We start from the raw sequence: 19,805 nt of genomic DNA on the forward strand, positions 1-19,805 counted from the left end.
GGGGCTATTTTCGCCGTTTTGAAGGTGCTGGCCCACCTGCCGGTGTCCCTCTCCTCTCTCTTCCCTTTCTCTCCCTGGCCCACCACGTGCTCCCCTCCACACACACCCATCCTCTCTCACACACACAAGCCCGTCGGTCGCATTGGGCGCTGCCTCGCCGCTATGCCCAGCGTGTCGGCTCCGGCACCACCGTCTACCTCGCCGCCATCACGTCTTGTCGGGGAAGGGAGCAGGCGTCGCAGGCGCGTGGAGGCGGGTCACCGCAAGGAGAGGAGCAGCACAGGAGCTCGGAGGGGAGGAGCACCCGGTCGCGAGGGGAGGAGCAGCACGGTGGAGGAGGGCGGCTTGCGCAAGAGCCTGGCGTGGTGCAGGCGGAGGCGCAATGCGATGGCGCGCGGGAGCCGGCGGGCAGGCCGGAAGGCCGCTGCGGAGGTGCAAATGCGACGGCGCGCATGAGCCGGTGCGCGGCCCGGGAGGCGGCTGCGGTGGTGCAAATGCGGGCGGCCGGTGTGCGGACCGGGTGGAGGCTGGTGTGGCGGGGCCGCGACAAGCTACAACGCCCACCGTGGCGCCGGCGACGAAGAGGAGCAGCAGCATGGCGGGTGGAGAGAAGGGCGAGGTCATGTGGGTGCATCTCCTGCGCCTCGACCCGGCCGCGCGCCGTGCCCGCGAGCGCCACACCTCCTCAACAGCCTCAGCCTCCTCGCGTCGTTCCCACGCTGGCTCGTCGCCGCAATGTTCGTCGTGCTCGTGCTCCCGCTGCCTGCGACGCAACGAGTGGAAGAAATTTCACCCCAAGGCTAAAATTCTTGCCGGCAGCCCCCCAAGCGGCGAAAAATGCCTCCTGGGGGGCTCAACGGCTGGAGATGCTCTAAGGTGTTGGATAATCGGGTGGCTATCTTTGCTCATAAGCTGATTAGCATTCATCAGAATGCATTCATCAAACACGGAAATATCATGGATGGGATCCTTACGTTGCATGAGATCGTGCATCATACACACCATAAGAAAAATGTTGGGATTGTCCTGAAATTTGACTTTGAAAAGGCCTATGATAAAATCAACTGGGATTTCCTGCTGGATTGTCATTGTGACCGTGGTTTTGGGCCAACCTGGTGTGGTTGGATCCAAAAAATCCTCCGTCATGGGCCAACATGGTATGTTTGAGCTTATGTCAGGGCTAAAAATTAATTTCATGAAAAGTGATATTCTCTGCATTGGGGGGGGGGATGAGGCTCTAACCTTCTATGCGGAGCTTTTCAATTGCCAAAGAGGACATTTCCCGGTGAAATACTTGGGAGTCTCGGTCATTTATTCGACTCTTCGTAACCTGAACTGAAACTTTGTGGATGAAAGATTCTCAAAATATTGTGAAGCTTGGATTGGTAATGCAGCCTCATCCGCTGGGAGACTTATTGTCCTTGGCTCCTCTCTTGTCAGCATTGTTTACTTCTATATGTACATTTTTTATCCCTAAAATGATTATTGAGAAATTGGATAAACATTACCGTAAGCATTTTTTCAGGCAAGAGCATGAGGGGTGCAAGAGATACCATTTAGTGAAGTGGGCTAGAATATGCAGATCTAAGAGTAAAGGCGGGCTGGGGTAAAAGACCTTCGGAGACAAAACATTAGTTTGCTAACCAAATGGTGGTGGAAGCTTGAAACACAACAAGGCTTGTGGCAAGATGTGATTCGAGCCAAGTACCTTAAAAAAGATACTATAACCTCAGTGAAATGCAAGTTTGGTGACTCCCCTTTTGGAAAGCTATAATGAAAGTTAAAGAGCACTATTTGGCTGGTAGGGGAGTGGTTCTAAATTCTAAGAACATTGCTAGAGTATGGAATGACTCCTTGAATAGTAACCCTCCTCATGCTTTAAGTGCCTGTTTTATATAGTATTTGCAATGAACAAGAAATTACGGTGGCAAAATTCAAAATGGGGGTGGGGGTGATTTCAGACAACTCCACGCTCCTTTGATAGAGCAGTTGGAGGAGCTTCGAGCTACTACTGCTTTGTGGCCTAGTTCGGAGGATCCAGACCAAGTAATCTGGAACTTGGGTTAGAAGGAAAAAAAATTCACCACCAAATCGGTTTATGAGTATTTGGAGCAGAATTTAGCTGGATGCAATTACAAGTGGATATTGAAATTGAAAATTCCCCTGAAAATTCAAATATGTTTGTGGCAACTCTTTCAGGATGATGTCCCGACAAGGGACGTCATGAACATGCGAAACTTGGCTGGCAACCTCAAATGCTCGTTCTGTAGAGAGAGGGAGACACCTCAACATCTATTTTTCACATGTCATGTAGTTAGAGTGATTTGGAGGATAGTGGGATGTGTTTTGGGCACTGAGTTATGCCCAAGCAACATTTGGCAATACTTTTCTTGGTGCTACGTTTTCCTTCCTGATGGATCAAAATTCTACACAATTGGGTTGGCGGCCATATGTTGGGCGATCCGGAATAGCCGTAACCAAACTACCTTTGAAGGGAAAAATTGAGAACTCCTTTTGATATTGTGTTTTCTGCCTGTGGCCATATAACTTCATGGGCAGGTTTGATGAGCGGAGTGAAGGAAATAGCCCTAGAGGCAATAATAAAGTTATTATTTATGTCCTTATATCATGATAAATGTTTATTATTCATGCTAGAATTGTATTAACCGGAAACATAATACTTGTGTGAATACATAGACAAACAGAGTGTCACTAGTATGCCTCTACTTGACTAGCTCGTTGATCAAAGATGGTTATGTTTCCTGACCATAGACATATGTTGTCATTTGATTAACGGGATCACATCATTAGGAGAATGATGTGATTGACTTGACCCATTCCGTTAGCTTAGCACTTGATCGTTTAGTATGTTGCTATTGCTTTCTTCATGACTTATACATGTTCCTATGACTATGAGATTATGCAACTCCCGTTTACCGGAGGAACACTTTGTGTGCTACCAAACGTCACAACATAACTGGGTGATTATAAAGGTGCTCTACAGGTGTCTCCGAAGGTACATGTTGGGTTGGCGTATTTCGAGATTAGGTTCTGTCACTCCGATTGTCAGAGAGGTATCTCTGGGCCCTCTCGGTAATACACATCACTTAAGCCTTGCAAGCATTGTAACTAATGAGTTAGTTACGGGATGATGTATTACGGAACGAGTAAAGAGACTTGTCGGTAACGAGATTGAACTAGGTATTGGATACCGACGATCGAATCTCGGGCAAGTAACATACCGATGACAAAGGGAACAATGTATGTTATTATGCGGTTTGACTGATAAAGATCTTCGTAGAATATGTAGGAGCCAATATGAACATCCAGGTTCCGCTATTGGTTATTGACCGGAAACAGTTCTAGGTCATGTCTACATAGTTCTCGAACCCGTAGGGTCCGCACGCTTAAAGTTACGATGACAGTTTCATTATGAGTTTATATGTTTTGATGTACCGAAGGTTATTCGGAGTCCCGGATGTGATCACGGACATGACGAGGAGTCTCAAAATGGTCGAGACATAAAGATTGATATATTGGAAACCTATATTTGGATATCAGAATCGTTCCGGGTGAAATCGGGATTTTACCGGAGTACCGGGGGGTTACCGGAACCCCCCCGGGGTTGATGGGCCTACATGGGCCCTAAGGTAGAAGAGGAGGGCCGGCCAGGGCAGGCCGCGCGCCCCCTCCCCCCTTAGTCCGAATAGGACAAGAAAAGAGGGGGGGGGGGGCTTTCCTCTTTCCCCTTCCCCCTTTCCTTCTCCTACAAGGCAAGAGGGGGGAGTCCTACTCCCGGTGAGAGTAGGACTCCTCCAGGCGCACCCCTAGGGGCCGGCCGCACCTCCCTCCTCCTTCCTTTATATACGGGGGCAGGGGGCACCCCAGAACACACAAGTTGATCTTCGTGATCGTTCCTTAGCTGTGTGCGGTGCCCCCCTCCACCATATTCCACCTTGGTCATATCGTTGCGGTGCTTAGGCGAAGCCCTGCGTCGGTAGAACATCATCATCATCACCACGCCGTCGTGCTGACGGAACTCATCCCCGACACCCTGCTGGATCGGAGTCCGGGGATCGTCATCGAGCTGAACGTGTGCTGAACTCGGAGGTGCCGTACGTTCGGTACTTAGATCGGTCGGATCGTGAAGACGTACGACTACATCAACCGCGTTGTCATAACGCTTCCGCTTTCGGTCTACGAGGGTACGTGGACAATACTCTCCCCTCTCGTTGCTATGCATCACCATGATCTTGCGTGTGCGTAAGAAATTTTATGAAATTACTACGTTCCCCAACAGTGGCATCCGAGCCTGGTTTTATGATGTCATATGCACGACTAGAAGACAAGTGAGTTGTGGGCGATATAAGTCATACTGCTTAACAGCATGTCATACTTTGGTTCAGCAGTATTGTGAGATGAAGCGGCCCGGACCGACATTACGCGTACGCTTACGCGAGACTGGTTTCACCGCTACGAGCACTCGTGCTTAAAGGTGACTGGCGGGTGTTTGTCTCTCTCACTTTAGTTGAACCGAGTGTGGCTACGCCCGGTCCTTGCGAAGGTTAAAACAACACCAATTTGACAAACTATCGTTGTGGTTTTGATGCGTAGGTAAGAACGGTTTTTGCTAAGCCCGTAGCAGCCACATAAAACTTGCAACAACAAAGTAGAGGACGTCTAACTTGTTTTTGCAGGGCATGTTGTGATGTGATATGGTCAAGACGTGATGCTATATTTTTTTATGAGATGATCATGTTTTGTAACCGAAGTTATCGGCAACTGGCAGGAGCCATATGGTTGTCGCTTTATTGTATGAAATGCAAACGCCCTGTAATTGCTTTACTTTATCACTAAGCGGTAGCGATAGTCGTAGAAGCAATAGACGGCGTAAACGACAATGATGCTACGATGGAGATCAAGGTGTTGCGTCGGTGACGATGGTGATCATGGAGATGCTTTGGAGATGGAGATCACAAGCACAAGATGATGATGGCTATTTCATATCACTTATATTGATTGCATGTGATGTTTATCTTTTATGCATCTTATCTTGCTTTGATTGACGGTAGCATTATAAGATGATCTCTCACTAAATTTCAAGATAAAAGTGTTCTCCCTGAGTATGCACCGTTGCCAAAGTTCATCGTGCCCAGACACCACGTGATGATCGGGTGTGATAAGCTCTACGTCCATCTACAACGGGTGCAAGCCAGTTTTGCACACGCAGAATACTCAGGTTAAACTTGACGAGCCTAGCATATGCAGATATGGCCTCGGAATACTGAGACCGAAAGGTCGAGCGTGAATCATACAGTAGATATGATCAACATAGTGATGTTCACCATTGAAAACTACTCCATTTCACGTGATGATCGGTTATGGTTTAGTTGATTTGGATCACGTGATCACTTAGAGGATTAGAGAGATGTCTTTCTAAGTGGGAGTTCTTAAGTAATATGATTAATTGAACTTAAATTTATCATGAACTTAGTACCTGATAGTATCTTGCTTGTCTATGTTGATTGTAGATAGATGGCCCGTGCTATTGTTCCGTTGAATTTTAATGCGTTCCTTGAGAAAGCAAAGTTGAAAGATGATGGTAGCAATTACACGGACTGGGTCCGTAACTTGAGGATTATCCTCATTGCTGCACAGGAGAATTATGTCCTGGAAGCACCGCTGGGTGCCAGGCCTGCTGCAGGAGCAACACCAGATGTTGTGAACGTCTGGCAGAGCAAAGCTGATGACTACTCGATAGTTCAGTATGCCATGCTTTACGGCTTAGAACCGGGACTTCAACGATGTTTTGAACGTCATGGAGCATATGAGATGTTCCAGGAGTTGAAGTTAATATTTCAAGCAAATGCCCGGATTGAGAGATATGAAGTCTCCAATAAGTTCTATAGCTGCAAGATGGAGGAGAATAGTTCTGTCAGTGAGCATATACTCAAGATGTCTGGGTATAATAATCACTTGATTCAACTGGGAGTTAATCTTCCGGATGATAGCGTCATTGACAGAATTCTCCAATCACTGCCAGCAAGCTACAAAAGCTTTGTGATGAACTATAATATGCAGGGGATAGAAAAGATAATTCCTGAGCTCTTCGCAATGCTAAAGGCTGCTGAGGTAGAAATCAAGAAGGAGCATCAAGTGTTGATGGTCAACAAGACCACTAGTTTCAAGAAAAAAGGGCAAAGGGAAGAAGAAGGGGAACTTCAAGAAGAACAGCAAGCAAGTTGCTGCTCAGGAGAAGAAACCCAAGTCTAGACCTAAGCCTGAAACTGAGTGCTTCTACTGCAAGCAGACTGGTCACTGGAAGCGGAACTGCCCCAAGTATTTGGCGGATAAGAAGGATGGCAAGGTGAACAAAGTTATATGTGATATACATGTTATTGATGTGTACCTTACTAGAGCTCGCAGTAGCACCTGGGTATTTGATACTGGTTCTGTTGCTAATATTTGCAACTCGAAACAGGGACTACGGATTAAGCAAACACTGGCCAAGGACGAGGTGACGATGCGCGTAGGAAATGGTTCCAAAGTCGATGTGATCGTAGTCGGCACGCTACCTCTACATCTACCTTCGGGATTAGTATTAGACCTAAATAATTGTTATTTGGTGCCAGTGTTGAGCATGAACATTATATCTGGATCTTGTTTGATGTGAGACGGTTATTCATTTAAATCAGAGAATAATGGTTGTTTATTTATATGAGTAATATCTTTTATGGTCATGCACCCTTGAACAGTGGTCTATTTTTGATGAATCTCGATAGTAGTGATACACATATTCATAATGTTGAAACGAAAAGATGCAGAGTTAATAATGATAGTGCAACTTACTTGTGGCACTGCCGTTTGGGTCATATCAGTGTAAAGCGCATGAAGAAACTCCATACTGATGGACTTTTGGAACCACTTTATTATGAATCACTTGGTACTTGCGAACCGTGCCTTATGGGCAAGATGACTAAAACGCCGATCTCCGGTACAATGGAGAGAGCAACAGATTTATTGGAAATCATACATACAGATGTATGTGGTACAATGAATGTTGAGGCTCGTGGCGGATATCGTTATTTTCTCACCTTCACAGATGATTTGAGCAGATATGGATATATCTACTTGATGAAACATAAGTCTGAAACATTTGAAAAGTTCAAAGAATTTCAGAGTGAAGTTGAAAATCATCGTAACAAGAAAATAAAGTTTCTACGATCTGATCATGGAGGAGAATATTTGAGTTACGAGTTTGGTCTACATTTGAAACAAAACGGAATAGTTTCGCAACTCACGCCACCCGAAACACCATAGCGTAATGGTGTGTCCAAACGTTGTAATCGTACTTTACTTGATATGGTGCGATCTATGATGTCTCTTACTGATTTACCGCTATCATTTTGGGGTTATGCTTTAGAGACGGCCGCATTCACGTTAAATAGGGCACCATCAAAATCCATTGATACGACGCCTTATGAACTGTGGTTTGCAAAGAAACCAAAGTTGTCATTTCTAAAAGTTTAGAGCTGCGATGCTTATGTGAAAAAACTTCAACCTGATAAGCTCGAACCCAAATCGGAGAAATGTGTCTTCATAGGATACCCAAAGGAAACTGTTGGGTACACCTTCTATCACAGATCTGAAGGCGAGACATTCGTTGCTAAGAATGGATCCTTTCTAGAGAAGGAGTTTCTCTCGAAAGAAGTGAGTGGGAGGAAAGTAGAACTTGATGAGGTAACTGTACCTGCTCCCTTATTGGAAAGTAGCTCATCACAGAAATCTGTTCCTGTGACACCTACACCAATTAGTGAGGAAGTTAATGATGATGATCATGGAACTTCAGATCAAGTTGTTACTGAACCTCGTAGATCAACCAGAATAAAATCCGCACCAGAGTGGTACGGTAATCCTATTCTGGAAGCCATGTTACTAGACCATGATGAACCTACGAACTATGAAGAAGCGATGGTGAGCCCAGATTCCGCAAAATGGCTTGAGGCCATGAAATCTGAGATGGGATCCATGTATGAGAACAAAGTGTGGACTTTGGTTGACTTGCCCAATGATCGGCAAGCAATTGAAAATAAATGGATCTTCAAGAAGAAGACTGACGCTGACGGTAATGTTTCTGTCTACAAAGCTCGACTTGTCGCAAAATGTTTTTGACAAGTTCAACGGATTGACTACGATGAGACTTTCTCACCCGTAGCGATGCTTAAGTCTGTCCGAATCATGTTAGCGATTGCCGCATTTTATGATTATGAGATATGGCAGATGGATGTCAAAACTGCATTCCTGAACGGGTTTTTGGAAGAAGAGTTGTATATGATGCAACCAGAAGGTTTTGTCGATCCAAATGGAGCTAACAAAGTGTGCAAGCTCCAGCGATCCATTTATGGACTGGTGCAAGCCTCTCGGAGTTGGAATAAACGCTTTGATAGTGTGATCAAAGCATTTGGTTTTGTACAGACTTTTGGAGAAGCCTGTATTTACAAGAAAGTGAGTGGGAGCTCTGTAGCATTTCTGATATTATATGTGTATGACATATTACTGATCAGAAATGATATAGAATTTCTGGATAGCATAAAAGGATACTTGAATAAGAGTTTTTCAATGAAAGACCTCGGTGAAGCTGCTTACATATTGGGCATTAAGATCTATAGAGATAGATCAAGACGCTTAATTGGACTTTCACAAAGCACATACCTTGACAAAGTTTTGAAGAAGTTCAAAATGGACCAAGCAAAGAAAGGGTTCTTGCCTATGTTACAAGGTGTGAAGTTGAGTAAGACTCAAAGCCCGACCACTGCAGAAGATAGAGAGAAGATGAAAGATGTTCCCTATGCTTCAGCCATAGGCTCTATCATGTATGCAATGGTGTGTACCAGACCTGATGTGTGCCTTGCTATAAGTCTAGCAGGGAGGTACCAAAGTAATCCAGGAGTGGATCACTGGACAGCGGTCAAGAACATCCTGAAATACCTGAAAAGGACTAAGGATATGTTTCTCGCATATGGAGGTGACAAAGAGCTCATCGTAAATGGTTACGTTGATGCAAGCTTTGACACTGATCCGGACGATTCTAAATCGCAAACCGGATACGTGTTTACATTGAACGGTGGAGCTGTCAGTTGGTGCAGTTCTAAAACAAGCGTCGTGGCAGGATCTACAGGTGAAGCGGAGTACATAGCTGCTTCGGAAGCAGCAAATGAAGGAGTCTGGATGAAGGAGTTCATATCCGATCTAGGTGTCATACCTAGTGCATCGGGTCCAATGAAAATCTTTTGTGACAATACTGGAGCAATTGCCTTAGCGAAGGAATCCAGATTTCACAAGAGAACCAAGCACATCAAGAGACGCTTCAATTCCATCCGGGATCTAGTCCAGGTGGGAGACATAGAAATTTGCAAGATACATGTGGATCTGAATGTTGCAGACCCGTTGACTAAGCCTCTTCCACGAGCAAAACATGATCAACACCAAGACTCCATGGGTGTTAGAATCATTACTGTGTAATCTCGATTATTGACTCTAGTGCAAGTGGGAGACTGAAGGAAATATGCCCTAGAGGCAATAATAAAGTTATTATTTATTTCCTTATATCATGATAAATGTTTATTATTCATGCTAGAATTGTATTAACCGGAAACATAATACTTGTGTGAATACATAGACAAACAGAGTGTCACTAGTATGCCTCTACTTGACTAGCTCGTTGATCAAAGATGGTTATGTTTCCTGACCATAGACATGTGTTGTCATTTGATTAACGGGGTCACATCATTAGGAGAATGATGTGATTGACTTGACCCATTCCGTTAGCTTAGCACTTGATCGTTTAGTATTCTGCTATTGCTTTCTTCATGACTTATACATGTTCCTATGACTATGAGATTATGCAACTCCCGTTTACCGGAGGAACACTTTGTGTGCTACCAAATGTCACAACGTAACTGGTGATTATAAAGGTGCTCTACAGGTGTCTCCGAAGGTACTTGTTGGGTTGGCGTATTTCGAGATTAGGATTTGTCACTCCGATTGTCGAAGAGGTATCTCTGGGCCCTCTCGGTAATGCACATCACTACAAGCCTTGCAAGCAATGTAGCTAATGAGTTAGTTACGGAATGATGCATTACGTAATGAGTAAAGAGACTTGCCGGTAACGAGATTGAACTAGGTATTGGATACCGACGATCGAACCTCGGGCAAGTAACATACCGATGACAAAGGGAACAACGTATGTTGTTATGCGGTTTGACCGATAAAGATCTTTGTAGAATATGTAGGAGCCAATATGAACATCCAGGTTCCGCTATTGGTTATTGACCGGAAACAGTTCTAGGTCATGTCTACATAGTTCTCGAACCCGTAGGGTCCGCACGCTTAAAGTTACGATGACAGTTTCATTATGAGTTTATTGATGTACCGAAGGTTGTGCGGAGTCCCGGATGTGGTCACGGACATGACGAGGAGTCTCGAAATGGTCGAGACATAAAGATTGATATATTGGAAGCCTATATTTGGATATCGGAATCGTTCCCGGTGAAATCGGGATTTTACCGGAGTACCGGGGGGTTACCGGAACCCCCCCGGGGGTTGATGGGCCTACATGGGCCCCAAGGGAGAAGAGGAGGGCCGGCCAGGGCAGGCCGCGCGCCCCCTCCCCCCTTAGTCCGAATAGGACAAGAAAAGAGGGGGGGGGGGGCTTTCCTCTTTCCCCTTCCCCCTTTCCTTCTCCTACAAGGCAAGAGGGGGGAGTCCTACTCCCGGTGGGAGTAGGACTCCTCCAAGCGCACCCCTAGGGGCCGGCCGCACCTCCCGATATGCTCCTTCAGCGTTTGTTTTCTTAAGCACAAAAAACTAGATTGCCTTTTTAACCCCCAAAGCGCAAACAATAGCTCTAAGGTATTTTATATTCATGTAAATCAAGTATATATGTACTTAGAGAAAATAAAGGAAAAAAACTATCCAATGCCTTTATTGGGTAACATATGAACTAGGAATCATTGTCTGTTAACAACGTCATAGATGCGTTGCAATCAGATTCTGAAGACTCTCAACATACATCATATTCACTCGATGCCCCACAATAATCACATAAAAAGGAATTTCTAGGCGTTGACACTAGGAACCTCATTTTTGAAGAATGGCCCAAAAGAATCACATAAAAAGGAATTTCCAGGCGTTGACACTAGGAACCACATTTTTGGGCCATTTAAAGATAATTTGAGCATCGTGTTGACCTTTCTCTAGTTGTACATTTTGATAAAAGACTATCTAGCTCCAAACCAAGAATAAATCCATTTGCCCATAGCATGGCCACTGAATTTATGAAGAATAAGATCCTTAAGCCGATTGAAATGATTGAATGTCTGGGTAACTGGAGTCTGAAAATTGTCTGCTAAACACTTAAAGGAGTGCATCTCAGCTAATGTGATATGGTCATTGCAAGCATATGAATGTATTTATGGATACTTTTGCACAGCTCGAGCCAATAGTCGTGCCATAACAACACAAAGTCACTAGATCTAACTACACATGATGACATCAAGCAACTTGCTTGAATGTTGGTAGATGTTTAAGATGAGATTTCCACCACGATTTTTCCCATGGAGAAGATTGTCATTTGAAGTTGTTATAAGAGCCCTCCAGAGGCCCCAACCGATGGCGCAAACTCAAAATTATTGATCCTTCTAGGGCATACATTTCTTAGATATGAACTATAAAAAAAATTCTCTCTTAGTTTCCTGCAAACAGAGAATGACACACCTTGATTCTGCACTTCTGTTTGATAGAGATAATCACTCAGCACTATTATTAATACCTTTAATATTCCAGTTAAGAATGTTCCAAAGTCCATCGACAAGAATATAGATTCAAGATTTTCCCTAATATAACAACATCATAGAAACTGCATTAAACTGAGAGTTTGACAACTCTAAGCATGGTCTCTAAACAATGCCTACAACTAGAACAAATAGAGTACAAAATATATATTCTAATGTCGTGTATGTAAGGAAAGTATCCTTCCGCTCCCGAGCTCAAATGAGCTCAGTGAAGAGTATAATCGAAAAAAAAACATTAAAACAATCTGAATTTTTTGTGACAAGCATTGACAAAAGCTTCAAGTGCTTGCAAAAATTCGATATGGAATCTTATTCCAGTAAGGTGTGGCAAAACAACAAAATCAGTGCTCCTAAATGCTTTTGAAAGTACTCCCTCTGTCCCATAATGTAAGATATTTTTTGACACTAGTGTAGAGTGTCAAAAAATGTATTACATTACGGGACAGGGGGAGTAGCATTTTACAGTATCGAATTTTTTTTTTGCCACACCTTCTAGAAATGTGATTCCATGACGAATTTTTGCAAGTACTTGAAACTTTTTTCAATGTTTGTCATAAAAAGATTTCAGGGTTTTTTTATTCTACTGTTCACCGAGCTCATTTGAGCTCGGGCTGAGAAACTCTGTGTCGTGTATATAAGACATTGTTTACTGTGTATTTGTAATATCCTAGTAACTCATCACAATAAAAAGTTACAAGTATGTAGGATATTACAAATACACAGGAATGTCTTATATATGCTGGATAACTCATCACAATAAACAGTGAGCCGAGGAGGTCCGTAGGATCAGCTCATATAAAAAGGCCCTGCCCAAGTCACAAGGTTCTCCGATAGATATGTCAGCCGAGGAGGTCCGTAGAATCAGCAGTTTTAACCTCGAGTGCAGGTGTACGAGGGCGTGCGGATCCTGACAAGTCATGGCGGTGCGCGTGCTCCTGGACTTCCACGTTCATACACAGGAATGGACCAGGTCGGGCTTATCGCCTCGCCCCTTGGGATCGTCGGGCGGCGCGAGGAGAGAGTCGCCGTGAAAACCGCTACCGCTCCGGCTATGACACGTCAAAAACCGAGCACCAATCAGGTCTCCTAATTCAATAACCAAGCTTCGCATCAATGCATATATTTCATAAATAAGAATAAAAATAATGCAGAAGGATGGTTTTTTAAGCGCTTAGCAGGCTAAATGACTCCATACTTAGTGCTATAGCGGGAAATAGCAGACCATTAGTGCCATTTTCAATTTAGCGTTAAAAGTGCATAGCTTTAAAAGGAGGGGAGCTCCTACTCAGCGCTTTAAGCGCCCGTTAGCGCTGCTGGCGCTCGCAGGCGCGGCGTAGCGGGCCGCCTGCGAGGCGTAGCGGGCCGGCCAGAAATCTGCTGAAAAATCACGCGATGAAAAAATTACACAATAATTCAGATGATATGTGAGCCGAGGAGGTCCGTAGAATCAGCAGTTTTAACCTCGAGTGCAGGTGTACGAGGGCGTGCGGATCCTGACAAGTCATGGCGGTGCGCGTGCTCCTGGACTTCCACGTTCATACACAGGAATGGACCAGGTCGGGCTTATCGCCTCGCCCCTTGGGATCGTCGGGCGGCGCGAGGAGAGAGTCGCCGTGAAAACCGCTACCGCTCCAGCTATGACACGTCAAAAACCGAGCACCAATCAGGTCTCCTAATTCAATAACCAAGCTTCGCATCAATGCATATATTTCATAAATAAGAATAAAAATAATGCAGAAGGATGGTTTTTTAAGCGCTTAGCAGGCTAAATGACTCCATACTTAGTGCTATAGCGGGAAATAGCAGACCATTAGTGCCATTTTCAATTTAGCGTTAAAAGTGCATAGCTTTAAAAGGAGGGGAGCTCCTACTCAGCGCTTTAAGCGCCCGTTAGCGCTGCTGGCGCTCGCAGGCGCGGCGTAGCGGGCCGCCTGCGAGGCGTAGCGGGCCGGCCAGAAATCTGCTGAAAAATCACGCGATGAAAAAATTACACAATAATTCAGATGATATGTGAGCCGAGGAGGTCCGTAGAATCAGCAGTTTTAACCTCGAGTGCAGGTGTACGAGGGCGTGCGGATCCTGACAAGTCATGGCGGTGCGCGTGCTCCTGGACTTCCACGTTCATACACAGGAATGGACCAGGTCGGGCTTATCGCCTCGCCCCTTGGGATCGTCGGGCGGCGCGAGGAGAGAGTCGCCGTGAAAACCGCTACCGCTCCGGCTATGACACGTCAAAAACCGAGCACCAATCAGGTCTCCTAATTCAATAACCAAGCTTCGCATCAATGCATATATTTCATAAATAAGAATAAAAATAATGCAGAAGGATGGTTTTTTAAGCGCTTAGCAGGCTAAATGACTCCATACTTAGTGCTATAGCGGGAAATAGCAGACCATTAGTGCCATTTTCAATTTAGCGTTAAAAGTGCATAGCTTTAAAAGGAGGGGAGCTCCTACTCAGCGCTTTAAGCGCCCGTTAGCGCTGCTGGCGCTCGCAGGCGTGGCGTAGCGGGCCGCCTGCGAGGCGTAGCGGGCCGGCCAGAAATCTGCTGAAAAATCACGCGATGAAAAAATTACACAATAATTCAGATGATATGTGAGCCGAGGAGGTCCGTAGAATCAACAGTTTTAACCTCGAGTGCAGGTGTACGAGGGCGTGCGGATCCTGACAAGTCATGGCGGTGCGCGTGCTCCTGGACTTCCACGTTCATACACAGGAATGGACCAGGTCGGGCTTATCGCCTCGCCCCTTGGGATCGTCGGGCGGCGCGAGGAGAGAGTCGCCGTGAAAACCGCTACCGCTCCGGCTATGACACGTCAAAAACCGAGCACCAATCAGGTCTCCTAATTCAATAACCAAGCTTCGCATCAATGCATATATTTCATAAATAAGAATAAAAATAATGCAGAAGGATGGTTTTTTAAGCGCTTAGCAGGCTAAATGACTCCATACTTAGTGCTATAGCGGGAAATAGCAGACCATTAGTGCCATTTTCAATTTAGCGTTAAAAGTGCATAGCTTTAAAAGGAGGGGAGCTCCTACTCAGCGCTTTAAGCGCCCGTTAGCGCTGCTGGCGCTCGCAGGCGCGGCGTAGCGGGCCGCCTGCGAGGCGTAGCGGGCCGGCCAGAAATCTGCTGAAAAATCACGCGATGAAAAAATTACACAATAATTCAGATGATATGTGAGCCGAGGAGGTCCGTAGAATCAGCAGTTTTAACCTCGAGTGCAGGTGTACGAGGGCGTGCGGATCCTGACAAGTCATGGCGGTGCGCGTGCTCCTGGACTTCCACGTTCATACACAGGAATGGACCAGGTCGGGCTTATCGCCTCGCCCCTTGGGATCGTCGGGCGGCGCGAGGAGAGAGTCGCCGTGAAAACCGCTACCGCTCCGGCTATGACACGTCAAAAACCGAGCACCAATCAGGTCTCCTAATTCAATAACCAAGCTTCGCATCAATGCATATATTTCATAAATAAGAATAAAAATAATGCAGAAGGATGGTTTTTTAAGCGCTTAGCAGGCTAAATGACTCCATACTTAGTGCTATAGCGGGAAATAGCAGACCATTAGTGCCATTTTCAATTTAGCGTTAAAACTGCATAGCTTTAAAAGGAGGGGAGCTCCTACTCCGCGCTTTAAGCGCCCGTTAGCGCTGCTACGCCGCGCCTGGGACTCGAACTCCTACCGCTAAAGTCAAACGCGCAGAGTGCTTACCACTGGAATACCTCGACTTTCTTGCGCATAGTGAGGAAACAAGTCTAGTTAACACTTCCTTCAGTACAAGTAATTGACTTGAAAAAAACTTTCATCGATTCTGAATTAAAAAGATCTCGAATTTGAAAATAGTTCACGTGGTTATGAAAAAAGTTCATCCAATTTGACTGAAAAAAATCACGAATTCAAAAATAGTTAACTGGGTTTTGAAAAAAAGTTCACGGATTTGAAAAAAAAACCAGTGATTCTGAAAAAAGTTCATGGATTTGAAAAAAAGTTCATTAAAACTGAAAAAGTTCATCCATTTTGAAAATGTAGTTCACTAGTTTTGAAAAAAATTCACGGATTTGAAAAAAAAAAATCACTGATTCTGAAAAAAGTTCACGGATTTGAAAAAAAGTACACTAAAATTGAAAAAAGTTCATCCATTTTGAAAAAGTAGTTCACTGGATTTTGAAAAAAGTTCACGGATTTGATAAAAGTTCATTAAAATTGAGAAAAGTTCATCAATTCTCATAAAAATTCACAAATTTTAAAAACAGTTCATTGATTAATAAAAATAAAATTAAGAAATGTTCGCGCATTTGCAAAAGAAAAAGGAAATAAAAGAGAAACAGAGAAAAAACAAGAAAAATAAAAAATACGTGGGCATCACGATCTTTCGAAAGAATAAGAAAAGGAAAACGAAGTAAACTATCATAAGCTGGTTGTTTGTCCGAGTGGTAGCTGCGTTGTGTTGCGAACCTTTAGGTCCCAGGTTCGAATCTGGCACAACGCTTCCTTTTTTATCATCTTTTTCTAGAAAAAAACCGGAAGGCGGGGCCGAGCGGGCGCCAAATAGAATTCGCCTAAAAGGAGAGGTCTCAAAGGCTACAACGGGGCTATAGCGGAGGCTTTTTAAAATGTGGATATCATCATTTAGCCAAAGCATATAAAGTTGCTCCGACTTGGTTCGGCCCAGAGCCAAGGGTGGTGGTCAACGACCCTAGACTGTTCCGTGAAATCCCATCGAACAAGCGGGCGCCAAATAGGATTCGCCTAAAAGGAGAGCTCTCAAAGGCTACAACGGGGCTATAGCGGAGGCTTTTTAAAACGTGGATATCATCATTTAGCCAAAGCAGGTAAAGTTGCTCTGACTTGGTTCGGCCCAGAGCCAAGGGTGGTGGTCAACGACCCTAGACTGTTCCGTGAAATCCCATCGAACAAGCCGGGCCACTTTGGGAAGCAGAAGTCCATGTTTCGGATCGAGCGGCTGATGGCCAATGGGCTGACAGCCAACCAAGGCGACAAGTGGGCCGCCTACCGGAGGATCATCAACCATGCGTTCCATCTCGACAAGCTCAACGTGTCAGTCATGTCACCCTCCCTAGTCAAACTCATCAACCCACATTTGATGTCAAAAAATAATCATCAACCCACACGCATGGTTTTTCACTTCTAGCGAGCTCAGGGCTAATGGAGATTGGGTTTTGCAGAGGATGTCACTAGCTTTTGCAGCGTGTTCTAGTGAATTGGTGTGAAGATGGGGGAGACTCTCTGGAACTGGGTGATGCGCGGGAGATAGATGTCTGGCCAGAGTTCTAGAACCTCACCGGCGACGTCATCTCCCGAGTGGCGTTCGGGAGCAGCTTCAGCAAAGGGAGAAGGATCTTCGGGCTGCAATCGGAGCAGGCACAGAGTGTTGTCAAGATGGCAAATGTAATGTACGTTCTAGGTTACAGGTGAGCTCATACTTCCAGACAATCAATCATAGACATCTGTACAACTATTTGTGTTGTTTATTAGTCCATGTGCAAAGAATTAGATATCCACTCAGCCGCACAGAATGTAGAAGATACATGCCTAAATGAATCAAAAAATATAGTGGCGTGCGATTTGATATAATGTTCCTATGCAGATTCCTGCCAACAAAGCTCAATAGGAGGATGAAGGCAAATGCCTATGAGGTCGAAGCGCTCCTCAAAGGCATAATCACCAAGAGGGAGAGGGCGATGACGGACGACCATGCCAACAACGATGATCTATAGGTGTGATGATGGAGGCCAACATAAATATAAGCCAAGTAGCCGGAAGCTCCAAGCCAACGATGACCTCCGAGGACATAGTAGGGGAGCTGAAGCTCTTCTATTTCGCGGGCATGGAGACAACCGCGGTGCTGCTCACATGGGCAATGGTCTTGCTAAGCATGCATCACGAGTGGCAGGACCGTGGCAGGGAGGAGTTTCTGCATGTCTCTGTAAAGAACCAACCGGATTCTGAGGGCATAAACCAGCTGAAAGTCGTGAGTACATTACAAGAGAGTAGGTGATGCAATTTCTCATCGAGTTGCTACTCTGATTATGTCCATCTTCTTTGTCGGTGCTGCAGGTGACAATGATACCGCATGAGGTTCTTAGGTTGTACCCACCGATTCCACTACATGATCAGGAAGCATATAAAGAATCGAAGCAGGGAGGCGTCACATATCCAGCCGGGGTAACATTTGCGCTGCCATGCATTCACCACGATCCAGATGTGTGGGGAGAAGATGTCGATGAATTTAAGCCAGAGAGGTTTGCGGAGGGTATCGCTGGCGCATCCAAAAACTCGCCGGCGTTCTTTCCGTTTGGCTGGGGACCACGGATTTGCGTCGGGCAAAACTTTGCATTGCTGGAGGCCAAGATGGGATTGAGTGTGATCCTACAACATTTTATCTTTGAGCTCTCACCATCTTACACTCATGCGCGGATGCGCCTTACCCGGTCTCCAATCTACAGCCCCAGCACGATTCACAGATTAAGCTCATGAAACTCTAAGAATTAGCATCCGAACTAAAGAGAACCATGGATGGTGATCATCCTGGGGGAGATGTAACCAAATAAGATCATGTATAATGGACCCTGATGTTTATATCGAATGTGACATGATGCACATATCTTGTAATATTTTTTGATGAAGTGGTGGTTGGATCCGTGGGCAACGCCCAGGATTTTCAAGGACCAACTTTCTGTCCTCGCAATTCGATGAAGCCATGGCGATCTCCTTAGGACCAAGTGGTGGATAGCCAGCCGGCTGGGACGGGGGACGAAAGGGGCGTGCCGCGTGTGGTCTGTGGTGTGTGGGCCAACCGAGGGCAAGCACGTACTGCCTCTGTAAACTAATATAAGAACGTTTAGATCACTATTTTAGTATTCTAAACGCTCTTATATTAGTTTACGGAGGGAGTACCTGCGTACCAATGACGGGTGCCGTCCCTCTTTCTGGCATGTCGTGCCAATGCAATATGCATGTGCGGCAGCGGTTATGATCTTGTCTTTCGGCTTTCTGCTAGCGAAATTGCTTTACACACGACGCTGCACGCACGATCTGCGAACGATGCATCCTCCCCCAGCAGCGATTCATGCATGCACACTAGCTTTTGGTGCTGCCAAGTAGGATCGTGCAGGCGTCGGCCGTGAATTTGTCGTCCGTGTAGCAGCGCTGTTCTGCTAGCTTGACAGGCGGCGCAAAAGATTTGCTGATTTTGTTGCGTTCCTGTGGTGAATTGAACGGTCAACTAAAACCTGCCCGTCCGATCAGCAATGCTCATTCAACAATGAATTCACAGTGAACGAATACGATTTGCGCGAGTTTTGTTCTTAAGGATTGTTTTCGGGGGAGGGGTGTACCAATAGGATTTTTTACACTAAAAAAAATCTCTTTTTGAGTCGGAGGCGAGAGGTGCTGGCAAACGAGGGTCCATGAGGTTCAAATTCAAGAATCATCGTACACACTGCTAACATGGCACATTTTAAGTGCCCTTAGCTTTCTCGAAACTATGATATTGATTTTCTTTCCGTTATATATTTGTGACAATCATACACTCTAGATAAATTACTAAGATATTTATTAGACAATGTACACTAAGTTGGATCTCGACACATGCAAGTAGACCAATACATCCAGTGATAAGTATTAATCCATAGAAAAATGGGATTTATCCTTGTTGTTTATTTTGACTCAAACGAGATTCAATAAAATTAGTGCTTTTATAATAAAAATTAAGAAAAAAATAATTAACTTATGTCACATAATATTTTTATGATTTACCGCAAATTTTATAGCAATGTTAAATATTAGAATTGTGCAGAGAATATTGTACGTAATATTTAGCTACACCTCAATGTGAATTATGCTAAGTACAATAAAGAATATACGCATTAATGTTTTATGTTGACAAAATAAGTTATAAAGAAGTAAAAAAGTTTATTATAAATAC

General features: G+C 44.9%; 1 pseudogene; it reads left to right on the forward strand.

Moving 5' to 3' along the window:
• Positions 1–1,144: 1,144 nt before the first annotated feature.
• On the forward strand, positions 1,145–18,363 carry LOC119339575 (annotated as a pseudogene).
• Positions 18,364–19,805: the final 1,442 nt, after the last annotated feature.

This window comes from Triticum dicoccoides, chromosome 7B (assembly GCF_002162155.2).
Source record: "Triticum dicoccoides isolate Atlit2015 ecotype Zavitan chromosome 7B, WEW_v2.0, whole genome shotgun sequence".
NCBI classification, from domain to species: Eukaryota; Viridiplantae; Streptophyta; class Magnoliopsida; order Poales; family Poaceae; genus Triticum; species Triticum dicoccoides.